Consider the following 26,298-nt stretch of genomic DNA (forward strand, 5'->3'; position numbering starts at 1 on the left):
TGCAAAATTTTTCATTCACGAACCATTCACGTGACACTGAATGGGATGCTAATGTCTAGTGGGTTTTTTTTTTTTCTTAATCGTATACATAGTTTATTTTGCATTGTTTGGTGTTTATTTTATCGACGGCCCATCTAACGAGCTTCCATGCTGAATTGAAGTCATTGACTGAATTTCACTCAGAAGATTTGAGTTGACCTTAGGCTATGGAAGAAAATACTTAGAATACTTGCCAATAGTAGTGTGTAGTGAGAGAGAGAGAAATACAAGATCCTCGTGATTACAAAGAGTTTCACTTGATAAGTAGTAATTAGAACACACACACACACACACACACACATACTACATGCACACAAAAAAAAAAAAAAACAGAGTGATTGCGCCATCTTCACAAATGATTGTCGTCTCCTTGCGCTTGTACTGAATGGCATTTCTGAGTTCCCATCCATGACCACCTCTCTGGTGGTTACTCAGACCCGTTGCACATCCTCCTCTACAAGGATGCTGTGAAAATAGTTCAGTGTTCTTCACTCTCAGTCGTTTTGCTGCCTGCCCTGCCACCAACAAAGGGTATTTCTACGTTCCTACACTCAAAAGATTTCTTCTCACTGCTGCACACACGTCTGCGATGTTTTTCTCAGTTCTGCTGGTTGCGGGTCTCCCAGACAACTTCCTTTGTCATGGTCAATGCGACGGTCACACGCTACATAACTTCCTCCCAAGCACTGCTGTAAACAGTGAAAGTAAGCTAGAACATTAAAACTTAGTGCGCATGCACAGCAGAGTTCAAGGTCAATCTGTGCCAAGTGGTTTCACTCTGCGTGCTTTAGCTTCGTTACTGTGACAACAGTCTGGATACTTATTGATGAGACCTTGTATATATAAACTTAGTGTTAAAAAAGTCGGGTCTGCGTGCGTACCCTTCTACTTAATAAATGAAAAAATGTATTGTAAATAAGCAACGACAGATAAAAAGAAAACGTATACGTATATTGAGGATACAATCGGACGAGAGATAGACACAGGGAGGGTCCCTAATTCTTCATCAGTTATCAACCAAAGTAGTAATACTCGTTTTCGCACCATTAATGATAAGACTGAGAACTTCCCATATTGGTGGTGCCTGCGAAAGTCGCAGAATGTCGGATCTCAAGCAAAGAAAACAACACAAAGTGGACATACGAAAAAAAAAGAAAAAATTGTATGACCCTCTGTGTCTGTCTCCTGTCCGGTTGTTCCCTCAGTATACGTATCCGTTTTTATCTGTCGTTGTTTAATTACAATGTATTTTTTCGGTGCGCAACGCACATCCGACTTTTTAACACTAAGTTTATATATATTCTGTGTGACTCTACTCTTGCCTTCATTCTTCTTTTCTCTCTCACCCTCTTACTTCTATTTCTAGCCTGTCTACTTTCTCCCTTTTCTCTCTCTCTCTCTCTCTCTCTCTCTCTCTCTATCGCCCTCTCACTTGCATTTGTAGTCTTTCTACTTCGCCTTTCCACCTTCATTCTTTTCCTTATTTTCTCTCTATTTTCTCTCTGTGGATCTCTTTCCCTTTCTCCTCTACCTGCTTCTGACACGTGACCCGTGGCCATATTTCTTTCTTTCTCTCTCTTTTTCACACCAACTTATATCTTAAGCCCAGTACTTCCACTCCAGGGTTTTGGTAGGCACGTGACTATAGTAGAAAACGCTTGCCCAAGGTGTCACGCAGTGGGTCTGAATTCGGAAACATGTTTGAGAAGTAAACTTCATACATACATATACATATATATATATATATATATATATATATATATATATATATATATATATATATATATATATATATATATACACATACATTTAAGTACTATGAATAGATGTATACATATGTAAATATTTATCTATATGTTTTGTTTTGTCTTTTTTTTTGCGAAGTTTAAAGCGAGACCTTTTAGTGAAACGATGATGTTGATGTTGTTGTTCTTTAGACCAGGTCATTTGCAATTGCAAGGGCGTTCCAGCCATGACCAGTGTTTTTATACCTAAAATACATTATATCTATAACTAGATATGTACCTCTTTTCTTTTTTTAAAGACGTTATGGATGTGATTTGATGAAGATTTGGCTACTACAGGTCAAACGACTGCATAAGAAGCTCGCTCTCTCGTTGGCTGAAAAGATAAGATCTTCTCGAGCTAATAGCATCTACATCTTTATGTTTTTTCTTTCTTTCCTCCCTTCTTTCCTTCTTTCTTTATTTTTTCTTTCTCTTTCCTTATAATCTTGCAATAATTATAGCCAACATATATACATATATACACACAATAAACTCACACCACCAAAAGACAGACTTGTCTGTATATATATACATACATACACACACACATACACACACACACACACACACGCACACACACACACACATATATATATATATATACACGCATGTGTGCATGTCTCTTTCTCTCTCACTCTCTCTCTCTCACTCTCTCTCTCTCTCTCTCTCTATATATATATATATAAGCATGTTTGTATGCATGTATGTATGCATGTATGTATGCATGTATGTATGCACAGTTATATACACTTATACGAAATTTATATTACATGTACATATATAAATATATGCACACCCACATGCACATACATACACATGCACACAGACACACCCATGCACACACACATGCGCACACGCACACACAGATATGTATATGCATATATAGAAACTTGTGGGCGTGTATCTTTCTCGCTCATGCAGCCTTTCTCTTTCTGCATGCATATGTAAACACGCACACACACACACACACACACACACACACATACATATATGGCGGAAGAGAGAGTTATACAGACAGGGAGAGCGAGAGATAGAGAGCGAGAGACTGAAAGAGAGTGACTGAGAGAGAGAGAGACTGAGAGAGAGATTCTTGCAAAGTATAGCCAAACTGAGTTTCAAGGAGCCTCCCAGTGAATTAAAGAACTAAAAGAAGAAACAGAAAAAATACTGATTGTGCAATGTAGAAAAGTCAGACAAGCAAACAGACGGACAGGCGGTCAGGCGGACAGGCAGGTTTGCAGGCAGACAAACAGGCAGGCAGCAAGGGGAAGCGAGATGACGTGAGTGATTCGAGAAAGCAGAGCAATGTTGGTGTTCTAATAAAGTCTGGCTGTGACAGACGAAGTTAGATTTTGTTGACATGATCGTGTGCATATGTCTGAGTTTTAATTTATGAGCCTGTCTGTGTGTGTGTGTGTGTGTGTGTGTGTGCGTGCAAGCTTGTAATATCTTCGTGTATTCTTGTATGCGTGTATGCGTGTATGATTGGTGTGTGTATGAGTATGGGGTGAGAGAAAGGAGGAGGAGAAAATAATGTAGAATGTGGTATGTCTACTGCGCTTATAGTACAGCAAAAATCCAAGATATTCTTAGCCTCCCATGATGAAGACAGGAGTAGCAGCAGCAGGTTTTCTTGTACGTAAGAAACTGTCTCAGTTTCAGAGGCAGGACCCACGGTGCAAAAATGACAACCAGCATCATCTGTTATCTTTTACCGGTTTCAGTCATTGGACTGCAGCAATGCAGCGGCACCGCTTTGAAGGGGTTTTCGTCGAACAATTGACTCCTGTATTTGTAAAATATGGTAACTTATACTATGGGCTTTTTTTTTTTTTTTTTTTTTTTGGCCGAACCTCTATGTTACAAAGATTTAAACAAACAACACACCTGTCGTTAAGCGGTGGTGGGGAACAAACACAAACACGCACACGCAGACACACGCACGCGCACACACACACACACACACACACACACACACACACACACACACACACACACACACACACAATGAGCTTCTTTCAGTTTCAGTCTCCCAGATCAACTCACAAAGCTTTGTTCGGCCCGAGGTTACAGCAGAAGACATTTTGCCGAAGGTGCTACGCAGTGGGACTGATAACTTCTTAGAAATAAACAATTTTATTTCAAATTGGAACCATTGAAAAACTGTAATAAACACCTGCTTTAGTTCTATAGTAAGTATTGAATTAAAAATTGCCTTTAGCTACATATTTATTTTACCCAATGAGGATCCTTTTCTGTTCAAGGGCTAAGTGAGAATTAGTCAATATTTATAATGTTGCAACGCAGCTAAAAGAAAAATCATTCTTCACGCAAGTATGGGTGTGAGGTAAGAAATTAGATATATAATCAGGACTAGCTTAGCTATTTCTCCGAAGATTGAAAAAAACTCAACAGCCTTAACTGATTTTCGGACCTTATTAGGGTCTCATCAGAGACACGTCCAGAGAAACAGGCAGCCAATCTGTTTATATATTCTTTTATTCTTTTATTTGTTTCAGTCATTTGACTGCGGCCATGCTGGAGTACCGCCTTTAGTCGAGAAAGCCTAGTACTTATTCTATCGGTAACTTTTGCCGCACCGCTAAGTTACGGGGACGTAAACACACCAACATCGGTTGTCAAGGTGGAGAGACAAATACACACACACACACACACACACACACACACACACACATATATATATATATATATATATATATATGGCAGGCTTCTTTCAGTTTCCGTCTACCAAATCCACTCACAAGGCTTTGGTCAGCCCGAGGCTACAGTAGAAGACACTTGCACAAGGTGCCACGCAGTGGGACTGAACCCGGAACTATGTGGTTGAGAAGCAAGCTTCTTATCACACAGCCACTCTTGCGCCTATATATACCCAACAATTCATGTAGCTAAAGAGTACTGGGGCTTTAATTTGGATTCTGTAAGTGTTTTACACTTTATTTAGTATAGAAGTCAGTCCACGGGGATCTCAGTCCACCAGTACCAAAGTATGGTATAATATATGTGAGCTATATAGTAGATACACAAACAAGGCTAACTTAGCTATTTCTCCATATACATATACATGTGTGTATATATGTATGTGTGCGTGTGTGTGTAAGTGTTTGTCTGCGCTTGTTCCCCCCACCACCACTACTAGACAAATGGTGTTGGTTTGTTTACGTGCCCGTAACATAATTGCTCGGTAAATGAGATCGATGGAATAAGTACCAAACATTAAAAAGTAAGCACTAAGGTAGATTTGTTCAATCAAAGCCTTCAAGACAGTGCCTCAGAATGGCTGCAGATGACTGAAAGAATTAGAAGTTAAATGATATACTCTTTTCTACTCTAAGCACAAGGCCCGAAATTTTTGGAGAGGAGGGGCGACCCAGTACGCAACTGATTTATCGACCCCGAAAGGATGAAAAGCAAAGTTGATCTCGGCGGAATTTGAACTCAGAACGTAAAGACAGACGAAATTCCGCTAAACATTTTGCCCAGCGTGCTAACGTTTCTGCCAGCTCAGGTGGTGGTGGTGGTGATCGCACGGCACAACCATAGTAACAAAAACAAGAATGAGAAATAGACATCGAAACGGATGAGTAATGTGAATTGAAGAAAATCAGACACAAAACGACGAAAGAATCGGAAAGATATTGGAATTCAGTTGACATTTGTATATAAATCAATTAGTTAATTAATTGATTAACATGTAAATAAATTGGGTGTGCTATAATTATATGAACAGGTATATATATGTATGTATATATAAATATATATGTGTGTGTGTGTGTGTGTGTGTGTGTGTGTGTGTGTGTGTGTGTGTGTGTGTGTGTATGAATATCACTGAATAGATCCTATCACGATATAATACACGAATATGTATAGATCAGTTAATAGTTACAAACCTAAAAAGATACACACACGTGTGCACACACAGACGCGCTCACACACATACGAACGCGCGCACACACACACACACATACACACACACACACACACACACATACACACAGAGTAATCTTTGAAAGGAAATAATTAAATGTGTATGTCGAAATTGTTGCGATATTCGGTCGATAACTGATAAGGGAGTGAATATGTCAGCGTCGATCACGTTTGTTTTTTTTGTCTCTCCCTATATTTCTTAGTCATCCCCTCTGTGCCTTTTTTTTTCTCCCTCTCCCTGCTGTCTTTTTTTTCTCAACCTGCTGCTGTCACGTGACCTGCGGCCAAGTTTCTCTTTTTCTTCCTTTCTGAGACAGGTCCCTGAGCTGACCAGTCGCAAATTATCTCTCCGTACTCCATTCTTCAAAACATTTTCTAAACGGTACCCACTATTCTCGTCTCTTTGGCTCCAAGGCCGTATTTTGCTCAACACTTTGTCCTCGTCCACCGTCCTAAATCACACTCTGTGTCGTTTTGCTTGTTTTGTTTCGTTTTGTTTGCTCTTGTCCCTAATTCTACGCAAGAATTTTTTTTTTTGCGTCAATTGGGAAGTACTCAGTCTTATCGTTAAAGGTGCAAAACTGAACAGTACTATTAATCGACAAATGATGTAGGATTATGGACTTTGTCTCCTGTTCGACGTTACGTCGTTTGTTTATACATTTTTTCATTTATTATATCTTTATAGGCTAAGAAGTGCCAGTGTGGTAAGTAGCTTGCTTACCAACCGTATGGTTCCAGGTTCAATCCACTGCGTGGCACCTTGGACAAGTGTCTTCTGCTATAGCCTTGGGCTGACCAAAGCCTTGTGAGTGGATTTGGTGGACGGAAACTGAAAGTAGCTTGTATATATATATATATGTGTGTGCGTGTATGTGTTTGTGTGTGTGTGCGCGCGCGTGTGTATCTGTGTGTATATGTGTCTGTGTTTCTCTCCCACCCTACATCGTTTGACAACGAAGCCCCGTAACTTAGTAGTTCGGCAAAAGATATCGATAGAAAGAATAAGTCCCGGAGTCGATTTGCGCGACTAAGGGCGGTACTCCAGCATGGCTGCAGTCAAGTAAAAGAATAAAAGAACAAGTAAAATTGCAACAAGCAAAAGAATAAAAGAATATATATATATATGCACACACATGCATTTATATATGTGTAAGTGTGTGTGTGTGTGTGTGTGTGAGTACGTGCGCGCGCGCAGAGAGTGAAGACGCCTGACCTATTGGATAGAGTTGTCGCACTTACGTTCATGGGATCGTACATTCGATTCTCTAACCGGCTGCGCGTTGTATTCTTCTGCAAAATACTTCATTTCACGTTACTCTACTCACCTGCAAATGGGTAACTCTGGGACGGACTAAACTTCTGATCAGCGGCGAATGTTGTCATGCTCGCTGGCATCATCTTTCGAGAGCTAAAATGATGCGAAGTGGACTGCGACCAGCGAGATATATAGCATAGCAACATCCAATAGTCTCATTGATGCCGTGGTATAATTATGCACGCGTCTTTGTTTGTCTCTATCTATCTATCCATATATATTTATTTATATATATATATATATATATATATATATATATATATATATATATATATATATATATATAAATATATATATATATATACATGTATATATATATATATATATATATATATATATATATATATACATGTATATGTATATATATATACATGTATATGTATATATATATATATATATATATATATATATATATATATATATATATATATATATATATATATATTAACATAGAATAAATTCACAAACAAACGGAAAACAGACACAGAAGGTTGCCAAATCCTCATTAGTTATCGATCAAAGGGTCATGTTATATATAAGTGTGTGTGTGTGTGTCTGTGTGTGCATGTGTATACATATATATGCGTATATATATGCGCATATAAAATGCATCTATATATATATGCATATATATTTGTTTATATGTATGTATATGTATATATTTGTAGATATATGTATATATGTATATACATCATGTATATATATATATATATATATATATATATATATATATATATATATATATATATATAAGTATGAATGTATATGTATATATGCATATGTATGTGGTACACAAATATACATATACACATAATATCACTCACACACACACATACCCATACTCTCTCCCTCTCTGTCTGTCTCTCTCTCTCTATGTATGTATGTATGTATGTATATGCATAAATGTATTTGAACGGCACCGGACATGACGGCGAAGTTAATAAGTTTGAAGTTTATTCCCACTACATGGCACCTTGGGCAAGTTTCTTTTTCTATAGCCCTGCGCCGACCAAAGCCTTATGAGTGGACTTGATAGACGAAAAGCAAATGAAGCCCGTCCTATATTTCCCCCACTGCTTGAAGAACAATATTGGACAGTTTACGTCCCGATAACATAGTCGTTCGGCATAAGAGACCGATAGAATAACTACCAACCTTCAGAAAATTTAAAGTATTCTTTCAGTTAAACCCCTTCATGACCGCAGTCCATTGTCTGTAACAAATAAAAGATTAAAGATTATATACACTGTATATATAAAGCCTTCTTTTTTCTGTCGAGAACTTTATGCCTCTTTATTAGACTATTTTCTTTAGTCATTACGCGGTGATCGCCATAAGCTTTAAGCTTATATAAAAATACCATTATTATTATTTACTGGATATATATATATATATATATATATATATATATATATGTATATACATGTGTGTGCGTGTGTGTAGTACATGTGTATGTATTCGTCTTTGTAATTGTTTCACTACTTCCCAGCTTTACAGCCGGTGTTGGCTTGTTTGCATCCCTCTAAAGTAGCACATCGGGGGAAAAGGAACCGATAAAATCAGGTCGAAAATACTGGGTTCGATTTCTTCGACTAAATCTTTGCGGGCGGTGCCCCAGCATAACCAGAATCCAATAAATAAAAAAGCAAGCAAAAGAAAAGAAACACACAGGTACAGGCATAGCTGTGTGGTAAGAAGCTTGCCTCCCAACCACATGGTTCTGGGTTCAGTCCCACTGCGTGGTATACTTGGGCAAGTGATTTCTACTATAGCCTCGGTCCGACTAAAGCCCTGTAAGTGAATTTGGTGGATGGAAATTGAAAGAAGCCCGTCGTATATATATATATATATATATATATATATATATATATATATATATATATATATATATATATATATATGTATATATATTTATGTTTGTGTGTCTTTGTGTCTATGCTTGTCCTCTCCCCACCATCACTTGACAACTGAAGTTGGTGTGTTTGCGTCCCTGTAACTTAGAGAGAGGTTCGGTTAAAATTAACCGATTGAATAAGTACTAGGCTTACAAAGAATAAGTCCTGGGGTCGGTTTCTTGGTCTAAAAACAAACCTTTTAAGGCGGTGCTCCAGTATGGCTGCAGTCGATTGACTGAAACAAGAAAAATAAAAGAATACCCCCCCCCCCCACACATACACACATACACATACACACACATATATGCACACACTTATATATATATAGAGAGAGAGAGGGGGGCGAGAGAAAAGCTAAATAACAAGTGAGAGAGAGAGGGAGAGAGAAAAAAGCGAGAGAGAGAATCGGCCGAACAGACAGACAAATATGTTGGTATATAAGAGTAGTGAGGAAAAGAAGCGATGAGCGATGTACGATCACTGGCCACGCCTTCTTTTTAACATATCTCTATTTTCATTGGCTGTTTGCGACTATGTCAATATTTAACCTAACTTGTTTGATGTATGGCGTTTGCTGGGTTCATTAATGAAGCGACCGAGTCAGCGTTAGTCTTTTTTTCTTTCCTTTTTTTCCTTCGCTTTAATTCGCACACACAACTAATATAAACACTATGCAACAAGTGCTAACGAGAGAGCCTCTATGAGGTCTCTCAGTTTGCTAGAAAATACAGTCGTATTCTCTTTAAATCGCACGGCACCGTTTTAAACGCAGGGGGACTCATTTCGATAGTATATTTCTCTATAGCCCGGAAAATACGAGGATAGTATCACAGAAAGGTCCGTATCTTTTACATTCCACTGCGGCCATACTGGAGCATGTAAAAATATTTACAGAATTATTTACGAAGTACCACAAAACTCACTTTATCTGGAAGTCTGTTTTCAATACGATACACACACACACACACACACACACACATATATATATATATATATATATATATATATATATGTATGTATGTATGTATGTGTGTATATGTTTGTGTGCCTGTGTTTATCTCCCCAACGTCGCTTGACAGCCGATGCTGGTGTATTTACGTCTTCGTAACCTAGCGCTTCGGCAAAAGAGACAGATAGAATAAGTAGTAGTCTAACAAAGTAAAAGTCCTGTGTTCGATTTGCCCGACTAAAGGCGGTGCCCCAGCATGGCCGTAGTCAAATGCATAAAACAAGGAAAAAGAACATATATATATATATATATATATATATATATATATATATATATATATATATATATATATATATATATGTATGTATGTATGTATATATAACTCTATTTCTGAAAACCAGTGGATAGATTCCACTGAAATTAGATAAATAACCTTCCTACAGACTGTCAGTAGCGCCGCCTGGCTGGCATGGCTGCTCTGCATTGACAAGGTGCAACACCCTGAAACTAGTCTAGTCTGCAGATGCCAAACCAGCAAGGGGAAGCTGCTGACCTCCCCTGTTCGAAGGTTATAATGGACACAGGTTTCGTGTGTCACATAGCTAGCTAGAGGCGATGGCTTCTTGGAGCTAATTCACGGCAGCTTTCGTCCTAATTTTGGGACTGCCATGTTGGCTTGGCGATAACTATTAATTTCCAGTACCGCTGCCGTAGTCTCCTTTAGAGAGACTTAGAAATATTAATAACTCTATGTATATATATATATATATATATATATATATATATATATATATATATATATATATATATATATATATATATATATATATATATATATATATATATATATATATATATATATATATATATATCGGGTTGGCAACTAAGTTCCTGCCGTTATTTTAAATTTCGGAATTTATTGCGTTTTTAAATTTTGGAATCTATTTTTTTCGAGAATTCTATTTTTGAATCATTTTTAAAATCTATTTTGTTTTTGTTTTGTTTTTTTCTAGTTAATTTTAGTCAATTTTTGTAAATTTTCAGATCAATAAAATGGAATGTCAAGGGTGCCATAGCTGAAAGGACCGCTCGTGATTTCTATGCCAAGTTCAAAAATGGAAATTTTGACCTCAAAGACGCACCTCGTTCTGGCCGTCCTGTTGAATTTGATGAAGAGCGATTAAACCAACTTTTGCACGAAAATTCTGGTTAAGCGACAAGAGAACTGGCAGAGAAAATGGAATGCTCCCACACTGCTATAGAGAAGCATCTTCACTCGATGGGAAAGTTTTAGAAGTATGGAGAATGGGTTCCGCGTGCTTTAAGTGACAACAACAAAAATCAACGAGCCACAGTCTCCGCTGGTTTCCTTGCTCGTCACCGCTCAACTCATGGACACAAACAACGATTTCTTTACCGAATCGTTACTGGCGACGAAAAATGGTGCTTGTACATCAATATGAAGCAGCGTAAGGAATGGCTTAGTCCCGGTAAACAAGCGACACCGCGCGTGAAACAAGATTTTCATCCGCATAAAACGATATTGTGCGTATGGTGCGACTGGGAAGGGATTATCCATTACGAATTGCTTGAACGGAACCAAACGGTCAACGCAGAACTCTATGTTCAGCAGATGGAACGACTCAACACGGCTATTCAAGAGAAAAGATCTAATCGTCAGCATAGAGTTCTGCTGCACAACACCCGCCCTCATATTGCCAATATGACCAAGGAAGCCATTCAAACGCATGACTGAGAAATACTGCCACACTCGCCGTACTCTCCTAATTTGGCACCAACAGATTTCCACCTCTTTTGATACCTTTCAAATGCTATGCGCGGAGTTTCGTTCAATACTGATGCAGAATTGAGAGCTTGGTTGGATCAATTTTTCGAGTCGAAATCGGGTGATTTCTACCATCGAGGTATTGAAAATCTTGTTGAACGTTGGGAAGAAGTTGTAAACAACAAGGGTAAATAGATTATTGATTAATTAGTTGTTATTTTTATTAAACTTTAAAAAAAATTTAAATTTTAAAAAACGGTGGGAACTTAATTGCCAACCTAATATATATATATATATATATATATATATATATATATATATATATATATATATATATATATATATATATATATATATATATACATGATTAGCATCCGTTAGTCTCGAAAGTCTATGGATCTGCGCCTTGGATTGGATTGGTATTGCAGCATCGCTTGTGACTGACAAGGCCAATACGTGAGTGACAGTCACAGCTGCAACGGTCGCAAATGTGGTTGGTCGGTTGGTCGTTTGTTGGTGGTTCGGTTTTATTATATGTGTGTGTGTATGTGCGTGTGTGTTTGTTTGTTCCCCCAACCGATGCTGGTGTGTTTACGTCCCCGTAACTTAGCAGTTCAGCAAAAGAGGACGATTGAATAAGTACTAGGCTTACAAAGTATAAGTATTCACATATATGTCTGTATGTGCTTGTATCTATATACATGTGTATATGTACAGGGCAGGATAACCATCCCAACTTCTCTTCATTTTTACAACACAGACCGTTTTTATTCGTGTTTATATTCTTATAAGAATATTTGTTTATATCTGTAGATATAAGTACGTATTTGTGATTGTATATATGCATATATATACGTATATATATCAATACATTTGCGTATCATTCTATTTATCTATACATCTACAGATATATATTTATATCAATGGCCCTCCCGTTATAGTCGAAGCCCCCCTACTCCCCGCATTTATTTTCCCCTCACTCCCTACATATTAACCTAAGATTTTCAGTTCCACTACCGAACACCATCTCCTACACGCCACACTAATTCTCTCACATATAAACTATTAAATTAATCAACTTGAAAACTAACAAGCATGTCTCCCAATTCACTACATCAATCCCTCTCTATCCCGCCCATTCCCTACATCATTCTACTCCTTGACCTCCATTGTTTCCAAAACAAATTTACCCACCCAGTTCTTCTTTACTTAGAAACAAACCACACAACCATTATGCCACACCTCATACACTGTTTAATCTTTTTTTTCTGGTTATTGACCATGACTGTTTCTGAGAGAAAAATGATATAAGAATAAAATAGAAAATTGTGCACTCAAAAACTTTGTTTTTCAGACACGCGTGGCTGTGTGGTAAGAAGCTCGCTTCCCAACCACCTGATTCCGGGTTCAGTCCCACTGTGTGGGACTTTGAGCAAGTGTCTTCTACTATAGCCTCGGGCCGACCAAAGCCTTGTGAGTGGATTTTGTAGACTGAAACTGAAAGAAGCCCATCGAAGGTGTGTTGTGTTGTGTTGTGTTGTGTGTGTGTTTGTGTGTGTGTGTGTGTGTGTGTGTTTGTGTGTGTGTGTGTGTGTGTGTTCTGGTGTGTTTACTTGCTCTTAACTTAGAGGTTCGACAAAGAGAACGATAGAATAAGTACCATGCTTAAAAATAAGACCTGAGGTCGATTCATTCGACTAAAAGAAAAAAAGTTCCAAAGCGGTCCCCAGCATGGTCGCAGTCAAATGATTGAAATAAGTAAAAGATAAAGGATAAAAGAGAAACCCGTTTGTTTTCTCTTCCTGTCTCGTTTATTTATCTCCCATCCTTTCTTTTTCCTAACTGAGTTTGCACCGGAAGAAATGCTTAGCGGCATTTCTTCCGGCTTTATGTTCTGAGTTCACGTCTGAAGTACCGCCGAGGTCACCTTTAGTTTTCATCCTCTCCGGATCGATAAAATAAGTACCAGTTGAGCTCAGAGATCAATGAAATCGATAGCTTCTTCCTAACCAGCTTCTTCAGGCGTTGTATATACACCATCTCATTGGCTGAGAAATACATCCAGTTTTGTTTTCTAATGACCACACCCGCACAAACACATACGTCACAGAAATACTACCCACAAATAGAAATATCCTACTCTACTCCTGAAAAAAAAAAAGACTCTCAGTCAAGCTCATTCCCCAAATCTAAGGCCGTCATTTTGCAAATTCTCAGTCTGAAGATTCCTGCTTGAGATGAAACTGCTAACCACCGAGAGGCATCGAAACGTCCAATACGTAATTATGGTTTTAATAGTAAGAGATCATAAGGCGGAGAGCTGGCAGAAACGTTAGCAGGCCGGGCGAAACGCTTAGCGGTATTTCGTCTGTCTTTACGTTCTGAGTTCAAATTCCGCCGCGGTCGGCCTTTCCTTTCATCCTTTTGGCGTTGATGAATTAAGTACCAGTTGCGTACTGAGGTCGTTCTAATCGACTGGCTCCCTTCCCCAAAATTTCGGACCTTGTACCTAGAGTAGAAAAGAATATAGTTTTTAATATGTTTTATTTTGTGTCTGTAGACCGGTTTCGCTTTCGCTAATCATGGCATTGAAATTATTGTAATTTCGTATTTTCTTAAGATTTTAGTCCATGTTGCGTGTAGAGAAGTTTATGAATGAATGATTCAACAAGTAGAAATATTTAAAGGGAGGTAATTGGTGATCGTTATTATTGGGGACAGGGAGGTAATTGTTCATCTTTCGGGGAGGGGATAAATATTCAAATCAATACTAAATGATATAAACCATAACATTCAATTCACAATGGAATATAGCAAAGAACAGCTCCCTTTCTTGGATATTGTAACTGACATCTGTCATAAACCAACGGACTTGAACCAATATCTCCTGTTTAATTCATGCCACCCGAAATACATCAAAAGAAATATCCCCTTCAATTTGCCAAAAAGGATTTGCAAAATAGTGTCTGATAGAAATACTCGGGACCTTCGTCTTCAAAACCTCAGAACAACACTAACTGAAAGACAACATCTACCCTGATTTATAGACGATGGAATTAAGCGTGCTAAGAAATTAGACATTAAAACACCAAGGGCAACAGAACGTAACACCACACCTCATCTCAAAACACTACTGTATATATCAACTCAAAACCCTAGAAACAATGAGGCATGCAACTATTGTGCAAAATCTACCAATGCTCACTAGTGTTCCAAAAATGAACAACATTCTGAAAACACATAAATTCATCAAATACAATAGCAACACAAGTCGTTTAAAAGATTTCTGACAAATGCGAAGCTTTACACAACAACCACGAAACTAACGGTTAAAAAATGTAGACACCCAAACTGTGGAACATGCCCCAACCTACTGAAAGGCTCAGAATTCCTGTTCAAGTAAGGGGAGATGTTTACAATTAAAACCAACTTCACTTGTGCTTCCGAGAATCTAATTTTTTAATAACTTGCTCAGGTTGTGGACATAACTATATTATATAAGACAGACAAGTATGACATTGAGACGGAGAACCACACTACACAAGGAACAGATTCGGTTCCCGCAGTACAGACGGATTCCTTTCAGTGAGCAGATAGAGAGATGTGCAGGTAATATCCAACCAAAATTCACAGTTTTTTCTACCTAGCAGTGCAAAAAAATAAGTTCTATACAAGAACGTTTAAATAGAGAAAATTTGGTCATCAAAAAATACAGAGCACTAAATATGAACGCATAACCAACTTTGATCTCAGTATATATTTTAATTCATGCTCACATACCCATTACTGTACATATTTCTTCTCACTACTTTAGCTTTTGAAATTTTGTGTATATTTATCCTCTTCCCGAAAGATGAACAATTACCTCCCCTGTCCCCAATAATAACGAACACAAATTACCTCCCCTTAAAGTTTTATACTTGTTGAATCATTCATTCATTCACAAACTCCCATACACAACATGGACTAAAATCTTCATAAGAAAATACGAAATTACAATAATTTCAATGTCATGATTAGCGAAAGCGAAACCGGTCGACAAACATAATATAAAATATATTTGAAAATATATTAAGACCATGTTAAGTGTGTGCATTTTCCTTCTTCTATTTTATGTGTGTGTGTGCGCGCACACGCGCGCGCGTATCTTTGTGTAAGTGCTTGTCTCCCATCATCGCTTGACAACCGGTGTTAGTGCGTTTACGTCCTCGTAACATACCTGTTCAGCAAAGACACCGATAGAGTAAGTACCAGGCTTAAAGAAAAAGAAAAAATTACTGTGGTCGATTCATTCGGCTAAAAGTCCTTCGAGGCGGTACCCCAGCATGGCCGCAGTCTAATGAATGTGATAAGTAAGCGATGAACGATAAAAAAAATGAATCTGAGAATACCCAAGACTCTATTATTGTTAATAATAATCCTTTATATAGAAGAAAGGCAAGTGTCCTAATGGATAGAGTGTTGAAGCCGCGATCGTAAGGTCGTATGCTTAATTCCCGGGCCCGTCGGGTGTGATTTAAGAAACATTTGGCTGCTATTTTTTTGCAAGACGTGCGGCCACGTAGACGCCTTCATGCTATCTGAAGCGAACTAAATGACATGTGAATAAAGAGGCTAAGAAACAAACCACAGTCACTCATTTATTTATTATTATTTTTTTTTTTTTGCTTTAGCTGTAGGTGCACTCGCTGTTCAGTGCACTGAGTGGCATACTTCTACAACTGGTTTCGGTCGGTTACTACTCATGCATATTCTTCCTACGTAATGTTGACTGTCTTCAAGTTATCTTGAAAATATTTGTCGCCGAGTAATCTTCGGCCTTCAAATGCTTGCCACAAAGTAGTACCCAAGTCATAGGAGTTTTCTGGTGCCGTTATTCAGCTAGACCCAATACCGATAGACTCCTTTGATTCCAAATGCATTCCACTGGACCCCGTAGTTTATTCAATGTTTAACTAAAAATTCTTTTATATTTTTATAATTAAATATTAGGAACTGTATAAAAAAATTGTTAAAATATTTTGTGTGTTGTAGAAGTATAACAATTTATTGCACATAAACTTTAACAACAAAATCTTATATGGAACCCAAAGGCGCGTGGCTTGGTGGTTAGAGTATTGGACTCATGACTGTAACATTGTGGTTTCGATTCTTAGACTGGGCGACGCGTTGTCTTCTAGAGCAAGGGACTTCATTTCACGTTGCTCCAGTTCACTGAGCTGGCAAAAATTAGTAATCCTGCGACGGAACGGCGTCCCGTCCAGATCGGGAATATATACGCCATGAAACCGGGAAACCGGCCCTTGTGAATCGGCATGACACGTGAAGGTAACTTTACTTTTAAGGGTCAGTTGAGAACCACTGAACTAGGCTAATGGTTCTCAACCATTTTTATTTTCCTATGGACTCCTTTGAATCCTATTTTGCTCTACTGGACTTTCATAATCATTCGATGCATATAAAACAGAATCCTACTGTATTTTTATAATTAAAATACTCCTTTCGGTCATGAATGACCATAGCATTGCTCCTAGAAAGTTCCGCTCCGAGGCACAAGTCCGGACAAGGTTGTTTATGGAAGACCAGCAATTGCCTATGCATACCAGTCTCTCCTCTCCACACCACTAATGTTATGCAAGGTAAAGGCAAAGGGGCCGATACAGCTTGGCACCAGTGATGTCGCAACTCATTTCTACAGCTGAGTGAACTGGAGCAACGTGAAATAAAGTGTCTTGCCCAAGAACACAACATACAGCCTAGTCCGCGAATTGAACTCACTACCTCATGATTGGAAGCCTGACGCTCTAACCACTGAGCGTTATTAATGGAAGAGAGTCTTGATGTGTGTTCCCTGAGTTGCAGTTGGTGGTGGTGATGTTGGTGATGCTGGTGGTTGTCGTCGCCGTAATGTTGGTGATGTTGTTGTTATCGTCGGCTATCGTTGCAGCCATCGTCGTCTTCGTTGCTGTCGTTATAGTTGACCTTGATGTGGTTGTCGTCGTCGTCGTCGTCGGTAATGTTGTTGCTGCTGTTGTTGTTGCAGTTGTTTTCATCATCATCATCATCATCATCATCATCGTCGTCGTCGTTATCGGTTTTTTGTTGTTCTTTTTTTTTCTCATCTTGTTTTCAGTCATTTGACTGCGGCCATGCTGGGGCACTGTCTTGAAAGGTTTTACGCGAACAAGTCGACCGAAAGACTTGTTTTTTTTTTTGTTTTAAGCCTAATACTTATTCTATCAGTCTCTTTTGCCGAATTGCTAATTCACAGGGACATAAACACACCAACACCGGTTGTCAAGTGGTGGAGGACAAACACACACACACACACACACATGCACACACACACATGTATGTATATACGACTGGCTTCTTTCAATTTCCATCTACCAAATCCTTTCACAAGGCTTTGGCCCGAGGCTATAATAGAAGACACATATCCAAGGTGCCACGCAGTGGGACTGAACCCGGAACCGTGTGATTGGGAAGCCGTCGTTATCGTAGTCGTTGTTGTTTCTGTTATTGCTATCATCGTCGTCATCGTCAGCGTTACCATTGTCGCAGCTGTGTCGTCTCAGATCCATGCTAATCGACTTGTACCTATGACGAAAGGCGTTCTAACCATGACCAGCTACCCTAGCCCCAACCCTTGACCGATCTCTGACATATAACACCACATTATTCAGTGCCTTTATTTTGAATTTTTGCTTCTTACTTGCTTTATCTACGACGGTAATGGGTGCAACTTGAGAGATATATGGTTGCTATTTCTGACAGTTAAAGCGACCACGTATAAGTTACCTCATTCATTGGAATGACTCGTGGGTGTTCTGTGTTGCGGGCTTGACTTGAATGTTAAACCTCAATACCAAATAGCTCTCCAGAGATCCGTTTCACGTTTGTTCGCCTTTTTAATTGCACTGATATACATAATCACCCCCCCCCCCCACACACACACTCATACGTACAACGCATCCAAACTTGTATATACATGCACATATATGTGCGCATATACATAATACTTACGCATATTTATATATATGCATACACACACACACACACACACACACACACACACATATATACATATATAATACATACATGTACACATACGTATACACAGACATATGACTAGTAGTAGTAGTAGTAGTAGTAGTAGTAGTAGACGAAGGAGATGAAAAGAGAGAGGAGTGGTGTCGCAGGTGTGGAAGAGGAGAGGCGGTGAGAGGAATTAAAATAAGGACAATATTAACGAGAAGAAAAGAATGAAAATTTTGGGAAAGGTAAAAATAATGAAAATGCGATAGACACGAAGAAAGAAGAAAAGAGAGAGAGAGAGAGAGAGAGAGAGAGAGAGAGAGAGAGAGAGAGAGAGAGAGAGAGAGAGAGAGAGAGAGAGAGAGTGAGTGATTATTATTTTTAAGAGGAAGAGTGATAATAACTAGTGGTAGAACGAGTGTAAGGATATTGTTGAAATAATAATAATAATAATAATAATAATAATAATAATAATAATAATAATAATAATAATAATAATAACAATAATAATAATAATATATTCACAGACACGACAGAGCTGGGACCTATATACACTGGAAGCTATGCCAACACTATGGAATAACAACAGAAAAAAGATGGTATAAACACACGCCTGAAAAGGTCATAGAAAACGAGAAAGCAACCATACTCTGGGATATGCCAATACACAAAGATAGAGAAATTAAGGCCAATAGACCAGATATAGTTGTCAAAGATCATGAAGAAAAAAATGCTTTCTAATTGATGTATCAATACCAGCAGATGACAACGTTTCCCTAAAAGAAATGGAAAAACTTTCAAAATACAAAGACCTGGAAATAGAGGTAACTCGAATGTGGAATCTAAAAACAGAAACAATTCCTATCATAGTAGGTGCCGTAGGTATAATAAAAAAATATTCAGACAAATACATAACAAAACACCAGGACTTACAAATATATATAACATACAGAAAATTGCACTACTGGGCACTGCACACTTCCTACGCAAAACACTTTAAATACAGTAACCATAAGAGCATCACAGCAAACTACAGCACATACCCAAGGCACACAGAGCTGCGCTCGGTAGTGAAGTGAAAGCACGTTATAAAAATAAAACTACTGAACAATAATAATAATAATGGTAACGCAGTGGATAATTACCAACCTATCTCCTGCCTACCCCTGATGTGCAACTTGATGAGAGGAATAATGTCTAATTGTGTGTATAACTTCCTTGGAATGAATGACAAGCTACTTGTGGAAGAGAAGTGATGCAGGAGAAAAAGCTAAAGGACAAAAGATCAACTTCTGATGGACAAAATGTCACTGAACGATTGTAAAAGAAGACATATTGGTTTGGGTATGGCGTGAAACAATCATGGTCCACCATTTCTGGATTTTAGAAAGTCTTAAACTGGTACAGGTGTCTGATAACATTTTGAATTTTATCAGGAAATTATTGAATAACTGGAATATAGAGTTAACATCATGTGGAGAAGTTTTGGCGGAGGTTAACATCAGGAGAGACATATTTCGAGAAGATAGTCAGCCATCATTGCTGTTGGTGATTTGCATAATACCGCTCACACAGATATACACGGTAAGCGACATCAAGGTACATTTTGAAAAGTGGAGAATTATCGCTGTTCGATAATTTGCAAAAAACTATTCCGTTGAGCATTATGAGACAAACGCAAGGAATGAACAAAACTACTCGAGTTTGTGATGAATGATTTAGAAAGTATAAATCTTATGAACTCGAACAAGTTCGACAGCTTCAAACGCTAAAGTGTTACTCACAAAACATAAATATACAGATGTGGCTGTGTGGTAAGAAGCTTGCTTCCCAACCACATGGTTCCAGGTTCAGTACCATTGCGTGGCACCTTGGGCAAGTGTTCGACTAAAGGCGGTGCTCCGGCATGGCCGCAGTAAAAGAATAAGAGAATGAAAGAAAGAAGAAAAAATATATATATACATACATACATGTATATATATATATATATATATATATATATATATTTGAAGAGGTAAACTCAGAAACAAAGTTTAGGTCGATCAGCAAATTCGCAAACGGAAAACAGACGTAAAATTTTTTAAATATTTAAAAAAATACATATACATTAATACATATTAATATAGATCAATACAAATCTATATATATAAAAGTATAACATATAAAATATATGAATAAAAATATAGATTAAAAGAACGTAAAAATATGCGCAATGTAAAACTTGTGAGTGCAAACGAAAGAGAACACATTAACAGAAATAGAAAAGGGCTGGCAGAAATGTTAACGCGCCGGGCGAAATGCTTTGCGGTATTTCGTCCGGCGTTACGTTCTGAGTTCAAATTCCGCCGAGGTCGACTTTGCCTTTCATCCTTTCGGGGTCGATGAATTAAGTACCAGTTACGCACTGGGGTTGATGTAATCGGCTTAATCCCTTTGTCTGTCCTTGTTTGTCCCCTCTGTGTTTAGCCCCTTGTGGGCAATAAAGAAATAGGAAATAGAAATAGAGATTGAAAATAAAATGATAAACCACCAATCGAAACAGATTCAACATATATAAATTATATAAAATAACAGCAGGAAGGCCTCTAAGTTATCGAACAGCAAAAACAAGTAAGACAGTTCAAAGAGCAAATAACTTCATTACTAGAACATATCAAAAATTTACAATTAAGAACTAAGAATTAAGGACAAAGTCCCGTTATTAGAAGTCCATTCGACGGCAATTTCCGGAGTACATTTTCAGTAAGGTAAAAAGTTCAAAAGTTTAACTCATCCTTGTAAGTAATGTCCTCTTCATCACGAAGACGACCCCCGTAACAAATTACATTGCAAATTTTTTTTCCGTTTGGGAATTTGCTGATTGACCTAAACTTTGTTTCTGAGTTTATCTCTTCAATTATCGTTCGTCTAACTAACCTAACCCCACTAGAAATTAACATAATTCTTAATGCCCGTAAAACTCTCATTTCTTTCAAGAACAAATTTTGGTGCCGAGCCGCGAAATTTTTTTTCAACTAGAGTTCCGGACCCCATTAATGAACTCATTTGCATACAGCCAATCAGAGCAAAGTCACCTTAAACCGGAGACATAACACGTTGATTACACATATTGACAACATGTGCTATTTTGTCACGCACAAAATGGCAGCTTCCAAATTCTGTTTCCTGACTGGGTGAAAATGATTAAACTTTAAAAAATCTCTATAACTTTTTAAAAACATTTTTCTGGGAAAAGTGAAATAACTCCAGCAATTCAGTTTGGGAAAGTGAATTATTGTACCAACGTCGGAGTAACCAATGAACATCGAAGAATCAACACCAAGAAGGAAGAAATATTATTTACATATATTTATTCATTTGCCCAACAGGTAGTTAGAGAGAGTAGTACTTGTAGTGATAGCGAAAGTTTTTTCGATAGTAACAAAAAGGTTGTTGTCTGCCAGTAGAGAGGGAAAGAGTAAGGAATGATCGGTGATGACTAGAAAGGAAGAAAGGATAACAGTGGCTCTGCTCTGGTTGGCTGTATGCAAATGAGTTCATTGCTGTGGTCTGGAACTGTGGTCTGGGCCAACCACTATTACAATAACAGTCACTATAGCAAATTCTTTAACATTACTATTGGATCATCCGACTCCGCTCAGGTCACCGACCTCGTTGGACTACATCTAATCTATCAGCTCCGAATACACTTCCCTAACATCAAAGGAGGTCTATAGAGAGATGACATTTTCCTAGTCACCAAGAGCGTTACTAAATCCTCTTTAGAACGAATTAAGAAAGATTTACACAATTTTTTCTCTATTTATTGCTTTGGATCTATTTTAAAACGGGGGCGCCAGTTTTCATTTATGTTTTATGTAGTGTTTTTGGTACGGAAAGACTTTCAAACTTCGTATACTTATCTATTTTGTGTTATAGAACAGAAAAATATTTTTGTATTCGAATTTATTTCATGTAAAAAATTGTCTTATTTCGATAATTTCTACTAATCACTGACGTCTATTCAGTTGAAAACAGTTAGCGCTGTAACGGTGTATATCGTATTAATCCCCTAACCCTAACACTAACCCTAACTAGACTGTTAACCGTAACCCTAACCCTAACCCTAACCCTAAAACTAACCCTAACTCGAGAATCCGAACTCTAAAACTGTTACACACATAGATACGCACAGCGTAATTTATTATGTAAACAATATATGCGTATAAATTACGATTAAACCGGATGAAATATGTCACAGGGAATAACATTTTTATGACCGCCCAGCAGTAAGTCTATTGAGTTGAATAGACGTCAGTGATTGGTTGAAATTACAGAAATACGACAACTTTAACATGGAATAACTTGCAAATTCCTTTTTTTTGTTAAGAAGACTAAGAGTAAAAGATGTTTTATATGACACATTCTACCAGTGTCCCAAGTTTCAAAGTGTTTCGTTAGTGTTTCGTTAAGAAAATACTGGCGCCCCCGTTTTAAAATAGATCCATTGCTTTTGAAAATTCCCACAAAACCACTAAATTTTTAGACGTCACTTTAAACTTAGAAACCTCCCAATACTCTCCCATATCACAAACCCAGCCATTAAGTACTTAAATATTAATTCCAATCACCACAAATCCACCTTGGATAATACACTTAAGGGTATCTCGATTAGTATATCTAACCTATCATCTACTCGTGTTGAGGATGGTGCATTTGTAACTTTTCAATTATTAAAAAATTTCTTTTTATTGTTTAATAATACATATATAAACATATATGTATGTGCATATGTGTGTGCGTGTGCGTGCATGTGTGTGTGTGCGCGCGCGTGTGTGTATGTTTGTATATATATTTCCTGGTATTAAATTGATATTAATTAATATCGAATTTTTACCATATTATGTTAATTATATATATATATATATATATATATATATATATATATATATATATATATATATATGCAGATATGCGTATGGGTATAGCTACATAAGTATGCGAGCGTATATATAATAGTACATATATACATTTATATGTGTAAGTGTGCGCGCGTGTGTATATCTATAAACACATCTTTCTTTTTCTCTCTGAACTATCCTTTTAACTAGTACAATAAATACCTACGTCTAATTTTAGAAACTTGACCATTCTATCTTATTATTCTTCCCTTCCTTTTTGAGGTTTACTACTCCCTTTAATACGCCCCCGTACCATTTTCTTTACTTAACTTCCCACCTTAGTGCTTTTCAATCATATCACCCCACCTCCCACATCTCACATATTTTCCTTCCTAACTCTTCCTTCTATCCATCCCCCTATTCTTTTTATCCTGATAGCTCTCCACTCCCATTCCTCTCACAATATCTTGACCACCATCTAGCGCGCCTTTTTTGCATTTTTCTTCCTTTCATTATTTCCTTCTTTTTTTCTTCTTTCCTCCCCCATTCTTTTTTACTAACACCATCCTCCCCCTATCATACATATCTATTTCCTTCTCCCTATCTATTTAACCTCTACCAATACATTCTCAAAATTCCATTCACACCTCAAGACCCCTTTAAATGAACAGCACATGGAACCTTTGTCTCCACACTATCTACTTGTAATGACAAAATATGAACTTCTATCGGAATCTACATACATTTCTACCCATTCTACACAGCACTTTCCTTGAATAATGGAACTGCAGCTGTAACATCCTACATATATTTTTATTCTTTTATTTTCCTTTATACTTCCAATATTCATCCTTTTCCAACTTATATTGAACTCTACTATTTCCCTCTAGTTAATTCTCTCATATCGTCTCTGATGAAGGGATATCCCTAATATCTCAGAAACAGCTGTAAGACTACTTTCCTCTTTATTAATGTCCTATAAATTCAAAACAGCCCTGGTTTTGTTGTCTCATTTTATTTAACATGTACATGCTCACACAAGACCCCCATTAGACTCCTCACTCGTATTATTATCGATCCGAGAGTCTAACTACGGTCCTGTCGTAGCACTTACATAGCCCTAAACCCTACCTGCCATCTTGGGTCTTCTGGATACCAATACCTCTCATATATATATATAATTTAAAGAAGAGATTTGGTTTCCTCTTCTTTAAATTGTATCCACTGACTCTGAGGTAGGGTACGGATCGCCGGTTCCCTCCCTACTGGACAGGGAATGCCACAAATCCAGTTCCCGTTGTGAACTTGGATACCGCTGGCTTATCAACTAGAGCACTCAGACTGCATACCTATTAGTTAAGGTCACCAGTAACCTAAACTCTTCTTCTTCTATATATATATATATATATATATATATATATATATATATATATATATATATATATATATATATATATTAGGTAGAAAGATACATACATACATACATACGTACATACACAGGATGCGATGGGTAAACTGTCGCCATTTTATAGTTTTAATTTCGCGCATGCGCATTGTTTGTTTTTGATTTTGTCGACTACACACTACAGCAGGGTCAGCTGGGCACTGTCTGAGAAAAACAGCACCATGACGCAATTCACTCTCCCACAAATTTGGAAACGACATGCTGTACTGCTTAACATTCGCGCCGGAAGCTCCAATACGAACATCTCAGTGTTTAGGTGTCGATCTGAGAACATGTACAGTCAACATCATGTTTGGAATGATCGCTGGTGATGGCGACGTTATGCTTCCATTCATCTTCCCACACGTCTTCACATTCAACACAGAGGCCTACATCAAATGCCTGGAGGAGGTAGTGCTGCTCTGGGTGAAGAGGGTGGCTGCTGGAAGAACTTATGTCTGGCAACAGGACTCTGCACCATGTCACACAAGCAGGAGAACCTAGTCATGTCTGTCAGACAATTTCTGCGACCACATCACCCCTAACATCTGGCCACCTAACTCACCAGACTGCAACCCCCTTCATTATTATGTGTAGGGCGTAGTTGAGCGAGAGACCAACAAAACTCCTTGTTACACCAAAGATGAACTGAAGGCAAGGATTATGGCAGCATTCACCAACTTAAACAGAAGAGTTGCAGGAGATTCCGAAGTCGTATGGAGACCGTGATTGAAGCCAACGGCGATTTTATTGAATAAATTTACTCTTTAGTATTTCAAGATATTTTTATGTAATTTTGGTAAATATATCTGTTAAAATGAGATGTCAGTGTTATTTTCATTTTTGCGTAATTTAGACGACAATGTATTCACAGCTCCTTGTACACACACACACACACGCACACACACATACACACACACACACACACACACACACACACACACACACGTGGAAAAAAAACATGTAGCCTATTATGTATAATGGTGATTAATGTAATTTAGTCGGTAAGGAAATCACTTTCGGTAAGGAAATCACTGTCAAAAGTAATATTTTAATTCAACAAATACTTTACAGTAGATGGTCCACTCTGTTATTGCAATGACATAGAAAGAATTCATCGTAAACTTGTCTCAGACTCATGTAGCATCTGACTTGGGCCTTTTCGTTGATTCCTCTCAAAGGTGTAGACTGAGAAGTTTATGGTTCCGAGTTCA

This window comes from Octopus bimaculoides, chromosome 2, assembly GCF_046866305.1.
Source record: "Octopus bimaculoides isolate indiv1 chromosome 2, ASM4686630v1, whole genome shotgun sequence".
Classification (NCBI taxonomy): Eukaryota; Metazoa; Mollusca; class Cephalopoda; order Octopoda; family Octopodidae; genus Octopus; species Octopus bimaculoides.